Consider the following 7,510-nt stretch of genomic DNA (forward strand, 5'->3'; position numbering starts at 1 on the left):
TGTCAAGTTGGTTTTGTGATGAAATTGATCACTTGATGTTGAGTAGTTGAAGATTAAACCTTATCGTATACCGACGAGTTGGTGAAGTTGTGGATGAAGCCCAACTTCACGTGTTGGTGAAGTCAGATGGACTCACGTGATTGGTTGAGATGATCTATTGGCACGAGGATGCATGCATTTCAAAGACCTCAATCTATATAGTCGGAGAAGCTTACACTGAAAGGGAGATCTGATATGGAAGACGCTGGGTGATTGGTAGATTTGTGAAGCTACATGACAGATTCAGACACGGCTGGATGACTGCAAACAGAAGATCATCAGTTAAGAGGGGGACTGTTGGTGCATGTCGTGTAACAGATGATCTTTTGTGTTTGTTAGAATTGAGAGCAACGGTCAAAGGGGAGACTGGTGGTGCATTTTGTGACCGTCGCTATGCAATTCTGACCAGCGGAACGCCACAGGCGAAGTTAGCACAACTTCGCCTTAGGCGAAGTTAGCACAACTTCGCCTACTGAAGCCCAGGCCCGAGAATGTTTTATATATATATACGTGTGTCTTGTTTAGGTTTAAAAAATCCAGAAATTAGTGTGTGTTTTGAGTAGTTTGTTTGTTTAGAAAGAGTAAGAGACAAGGAGAGTCGTGTGAGACGACCCGAGGTAGAGCTCACCTCGGGTCAGTCGTGTTTTCTGTTTGGTTACGGTATGTAACGTGTTTTGATTATTATATAAGAATCTGCAGATTTGATTATCCCGTTCTTGTATATGTTCGTGTATTTGTTCGTGTACATGTTTGTGTTCTTCATCTTTACACCAATAAACGAGTCTAGGAGGATTCCGCACTCCTAGACCTCGTGCGGATCACGTATCGATCGGCGACGCCCCGGGGGGACCTACAAAAACATTGTAAATAAGAGTATAAACCTTGCCCTCAGGCTGTGGTATACGTTTGTCTGGATCCTTACATATGTGGTATGCGGTGGGCACATCGCACCACGCCTGGTCACGACCTCCAGCCACGATGGGCCGGACCAAAGTATGTCCGAGTGAGAATGACCTTGTGTATATTTATGGTACCTAAGTACGTCGACACGCCGCGGTGTTTTGCTGAGGTGACCTAGTGTAGAGACTCGAGTTTATGATGATTGTTTAACTTGATTATTCCTAAGCCAAGAAAATATTTTTAGCGTCAGCATATTCACCAGCATTCGTTGTTGACGTATTTTTATAACATTTTGCAGGTAATCAGGAATAGAGCTTGAAAGACGAAGAAGCTCAAGAATCCGATGGCTCGGATAGTTTTGTGTAAATATTATAAAAATAGTGGTTTTGTAAAACATATAAACAAGTAAATACTAAACGAGACTTTCGTCTCGTCTCTTTTGGTTGTAAATATTTATAATATAAATCCACATGTTTTTATAAGTCTTCCGCACTAACCCGCTACTCTGATTTATTTACAAATGTGGTACCAACTGTTGATCATACCCTAGGCCTAGAATGGGGGTGTGACAGGTTGGTATCAGAGCCATCGATCTTAGTGAATTGGGTATCGTAAACAATACCCTAGCTTCGATCCAAGCATAGGAAATATTATTTGTTTATTTGAATAGGGATAAGATTGGTTGGTAACCCTTTCTTTCCCTCTCCACAATCTAAACTACCTATCAAGATGTCTTACGAGAAGTTAATGGAATATTATGATACGGAAGCAAGAAGAGCAAGGAAATACTACAAATTCCCAAAGGGCATCATGAGTAAGGATTACTTTGAATCATTCTTCAACGAAGAACACAATCAAAGCTCCAATCCAAGTCCAATCTACCATCTAGATAACACTCCACATCAAGTGTACCAAGCACCAAGACACTCCAGCTATCATCCAACAAGCCTTTCAATGTATCAACCGTCTGAAATCCCAACATAACATCCTTCTGAAATTCCCACCTATTATCCATCCGGAATTTCAACACACTTACCACCAAATCCACATCCTTCATACGCTTTCCTCTCCAACTTACCTATCAAGGAGGAACCGAAATCTTCTTCATCCGACTGGATGCAATGTCACTCCGATCAACGAAGGTGGCATACCGACACTTCAACTATGGATACTGCTAATTCCCGTGTCAACAAGGAAGGACCCTCTCACAAACCCAAGATGAGAGTGACGATGCCATACGAGAAGATACATATGCCGGCAATGACTGAAGAAGAATCGGAAAAGGAACCAGAAGAGGAACCGGAAGAGGAAACTGACCCTGAGGAGGAATATCTGGACAATCCAAATGAGCTAACCACACCGGAAGAAGAACAACACTCCACCCCAAGCTATGGTTTTGTGGATCCATACATGAAATTTCTCCATGAACTCAAGGGAAAGGCGTCATCGAGTTTCCCACCATAACAAGGCGAGATTCCATCCATTGAAGAACAGGCCAATGAAATCCGTGAGCAAAATGAAGCAGCCGATGCATTCTTCAATTATCCCTCTGAAGAGACTGCAACTCCATACCCTGATCCCAAGAACCACTACGACGTTGTGATGATGGGTTACCGCGACCCACCTCCAAGATACAGGTATCCGACTGACATGCCTCAGTCTCAGGAAGAGCATTTGGACCGAGCCTTGCACGAAACTGATGACCTTAGGAAAAAGATCGTTGTGGATGAGAAGAAAAGGAAGAAGATAGGAGACAAGTTTCTTCGCAAATGCAACAAGTTGACAAGGGTAGTGAAGAAATTTATGAAGGACTAAGTGGATAGTGATGATGGTGTGTTCGAAGAATGAAGTTTATATGTGTAATATAGTTTGTATGTTATATGTGAAGTATGTATAATATGTAATAAGGATAGGACTTTATATATCGCTTAAACGATATATAAGTATGTTGTAAAATAATATACATATCATTTATGATATGTATATGAATGTGAAATAACTAAACTTGTATATTAAGAAAAGGAAATCTGTTAAAATTTCAGATAAAAGAATAAAAGATAAAAAGAATGTCTAGACAAAGTGATAACCGAGAGGTTTCCCGAAAGGAAGCCGAAAGATGAGAAGAAAAAGGGAAAGGTCCCGAGAAAGAGGAACCGATTCCCGACAAATATATGAATCAAATCCAACAAATGATCAGAAAAGTTGTTCGGGAAGAATCTGAAAATAGATCCCGATCTAGACAAACAAAACATACTCAATCTGAAAATCCTTCCCTCAAATCTGTCTCTAAACCCTGTACTCGACCTTCACGTGAGGAATAAAGTGAGCATGAATCAAATGCCGATGGGGGCGTTAGAAAAGAATTTAAGAAACTAAAGATTGGTGGATGCTCGTTTAAAGACTTTAAGTATTATGGGCCAAAAGAAATTCATGGCGACAAAGGAGCCATCACAACCGTGAGGTGGCTCGAAGAGATGGAGACGATAGTAATTACAAGCAAGTGTTCAAATGTAGAAAAGATCCAATACTCCGCCCTGATGTTCAAAGGCGAGGCACTAGAGTGGTGGAACACGCTGATGATGAGTGCAGGAAGGGAAGTAATGTATAGTCTGACCTGGAACGAGTTTAAGGAGTTGTTGATGTCGAAGTTCTGTCCGATGCACGAGACAGATCAAATTCAAACCAAGTTTTTGACTCACAAAGTGGTTGGAACAAACCTTCGTGAGTACAACACGAAATTCCACGAATATTGTCGTTTAGTTCCCCAGCTGGTCACCCCCGAATCCAGCAAAGTCACTCGTTATATATGGGGACTACCACGAGAAATTCGTGACATGGTGAGGTCACACTTGCCACAAACCGCTGACTCCGCGATGGAGTTGGCTGGATATCTGATGGGCGGAATGATCCGCAATAAAGAAGAAGACAAGAAGGTAGTGACAACGTAAGATTCCAAGAAGGAAGGGAACACCCGTTTCAAGGGTAAGGGAATTGACCAACGAATGTCTGGCTTCAACCCCGGAATCCCAAAATGCAAGATCTGTAAGAAGTATCATCGGGGTAGATGCCTTCTAACTCCACGTCTTTGTGAGTCATGTCACAAACCCGGCCACGCAACGGCCGATTGTTGAAAAAAGAAGATGACCTGCTACAACTGTAAGGAGATGGGACATCTCAGCTTTGAATGCCCCAAGAACAAGCCCGCGACTGGTGGTGCGGATGGTAGCGATCAAAAGAACGAGTCTAAGAAGGGCAATGCAAGAGTCTTCGTTTTAGACACGAAAAAAGCGGCCGACATGCCGGAAAACATCACCGGTACGTTCCTTGTTAACAACGCTTATGCTAGAGTCTGGTTTGATTCGGGTGCCAACTTAAGTTTTATAGATTATAAGTTTTGTAGTCTATTAAACGAAACTTTAATCAAACTAAATAAAACTCTAAGCGTCGAGACCGCTAGTGGCGAAACAATTAAAATCTCCGAAGCTCTAGAAAACGGAAAAATCTTATTAGTTGGTTATGTTTTGCCTATTCAATTGTTACCCATGACTCTTGTTGGTTTTGACATTGTATTGGGTATGGATTGGTTATCCGACAACCATGCTCGTATCCTTTGCAATAGCAAGACCGTTGAACTTCAAGCCCCTGATAAACGAACTATTCGAATTGAAGGGGATAAAGACGCTGAACAAGTTACCCTAATCTCCATGATAAGGGCTAACAAATGTTTAAATCAAGGATGCTTAGCATTCATGGCCTACGTCACCGAAGAATCAATACTCAAGGAAATCAAAGACGTTCCTGTTGTTTCTGATTATGCCGATGTATTTCCCGATGAACTTCCCGGCATTCCTCCCAATCGAGAAGTAGAGTTTAGGATCGACCTTATTCCTGGTAATGCTCCGATCGCAAAATCTCCATATCGCCTCGCGTCAACCGAGATGAAGGAACTGAAGAAACAATTGGACGAGCTTCTTGAGAAAGGCTTTATATGACCAAGTTCATCACCATGGGGAGCGCCAATACTTTTCGTTAAGAAGAAGGACGGATCCATGCATATGTGTATCGACTACCATGCCCTCAACAAAGTCACAATCAAGAATCGATATCCACTCACTCGAATCGATGATCTGTTTGACCAACTTCAAGGTGCTAGCTTCTTTTCAAAAATCGATCTTCGTTTCGGCTATCACCAACTCAAAGTTCAATCCGAAGATATTCCAAAAACCGCCTTTCGAACAGGTATGGCCATTATGAGTTCACCGTTATGCCATTCGGACTCACTAATGCGCCAGCCGCATTCATGGACATGATGAACCGAATCTGTAAGCCTTACTTGGATAAATTTGTTATCGTCTTCATCGACGACATACTTATTTATTCTAAGTCTAAGGACGATCAAGAAAATCACCTTCGAACCTTACTTGAAATCCTCAGGACTGAGAAGTTGTACGCCAAGTTCTCAAAATGCGAGTTCTGGTTGCACGAGGTGCAATTTCTTGGTCATATCATCAACGTCAACGGTATACAAGTGGACCCCGCTAAGATTGAAGCTATCTCTAAGTGGGAGGTCCCGAAGTCGCCAACTGAGATTCAAAGTTTCTTAGGATAGCCGGCTATTACCGTAGGTTCATCGAAAAATTTTCCCGAATCGTTGTTCCCCTAACGTCCTTAACTCGTAAAAACATTAAGTATGAATGGGGAACAAAGCAACAAGAGGCGTTTGATATACTTAAACAAAAGCTTACCCAAGCTCCTATACTGGCCTTGCCAGAAGGTACAGAAGACTTTGTTGTCTTTAGTGATGCATCCCATTCGGGATTGGGATGTGTACTAATGCAACGAAAGAAAGAAATCGCCTATGCCTCTCATCAACTCAAGGTGCACGAGAAGAACTACACAACTCACGATCTAGAGTTAGGACCCATAATCTTTGCACTTAAGATATGGAGGCACTATCTCTATGGAGTAAGATTTATCGTGTACACCGATCATAAAACCTTAAAACACATCTTTGAGCAAAAAGAGCTTAATATGCGCCAACGACGCTGGATGGAAACTCTAAATGACTATGACTGTGAGATCATTTATCACGAAGGTAAAGCCAATGTTGTGGCCAATGCCTTAAGTCGTAAAGAGCACGAAAAGCCAAAAAGAGTCCGAGCGTTAAGGCTAGAACTTCAAATCGATCTTATTGATCAAATCAAGTCTGCTCAAACTCAAGCGATCAACGAAAACAAAATCTCCGATGAAAAACGTAACGGCACCATTGATTCGTTAGTCAAAGGTGACGATGGTATCCTTAGAATGGGAAACCGGATTTGGGTACCAATCATTGGGGACTTGCGTGAGAAGATTTTGAACGAAGCCCATAAATCCAAATACATGATGCACCCCAGTAGTGACAAAATGTATCAAAACCTTAAATCGAACTACTGGTGGAATGGGATGAAAAAGGATATCGCTTCGCACGTTGCGAAATGTCTAACTTGTTTGAAAGTCAAGGCTGAACATCAAAAGCCTTCGGGATTGCTACAACAACCCGAACTTCCTGTATGGAAGTGGGAGTTAATAACCATGGATTTTATAACCAAACTCCCGAAGACGACTCGACAACATAATGTTATATGGGTGATTGTGGACCGTTTAACAAAATCCGCACACTTCATTCCTATCAATGATTCGTACTCAATGGATAGATTAGCGCGTATCTATGTGAACAACATAGTTGCTTTACATGGAGTACCGCTATCTGTAATATCCGATCGAGACAGTCGTTTCACGTCTCACTTTTGGAAAAGCTTCCAACAAGCTCTCGGTACAAAGTTAAACCTTAGCACTGCCTATCGTCCACAAACTGATGGGCAAAGCGAAAAGACAATTCAAATGTTGGAAGACATGCTCCGAGCTTGTGTGATCGACTTAGGTGGAACTTGGGACGACCACTTACCCCTAATGGAGTTTTCGTATAACAATAGTTATCACTCGAGCATTCAAGCCGCACCATTCGAGGCGTTATATGGTTGAAAATGTAGGACGCCCGTGTGCTGGTCTGAAACCGGAGATAATCAATTGTCTGGACCAGAAATAGTCCAAGAAACCACCGAAAAAGTTTTACAAATCCGCGAATGACTTAAGACGGCACGTGATCGCCAAAAGAGTTACGCCGATGTCCGTCGTAAGCCGTTAGAGTTTAACGTAGGTGACAAAGTTCTTTTGAAAGTTTCGCCATGGAAGGGTGTAGTCCGTTCGGCAAGAAAGGCAAACTAAGTCCTCGATTTGTTGGACCCTTCGAGGTACTCGAACGAATTGGTACCGTTGCATACCGTTTGTGACTACCCGAGGAAATGCAAGGGATACACGATGTATTCCATGTTTCGAATCTGCGTAAGTGTCTAGCCGACGAATCTCTTTCGATGCCACTAAAAGATGTAGAAATTAACGAAAACTTAAAATTCATTGAAAGACCAATTCAAATTGAAGATTCGAAAACTAAGAAACTAAAAAGACAAACTTTGAAAATCGTGAAAGTAAGATGGGACTTACGAAGAGGGCCTGAGTATACTTGGGAACT

Source organism: Bidens hawaiensis, unplaced genomic scaffold (genome assembly GCF_021521415.1).
Source record: "Bidens hawaiensis isolate Kalapana, Puna unplaced genomic scaffold, B.hawaiensis_p1.1 tig00063745_1, whole genome shotgun sequence".
Taxonomy (NCBI): domain Eukaryota; kingdom Viridiplantae; phylum Streptophyta; class Magnoliopsida; order Asterales; family Asteraceae; genus Bidens; species Bidens hawaiensis.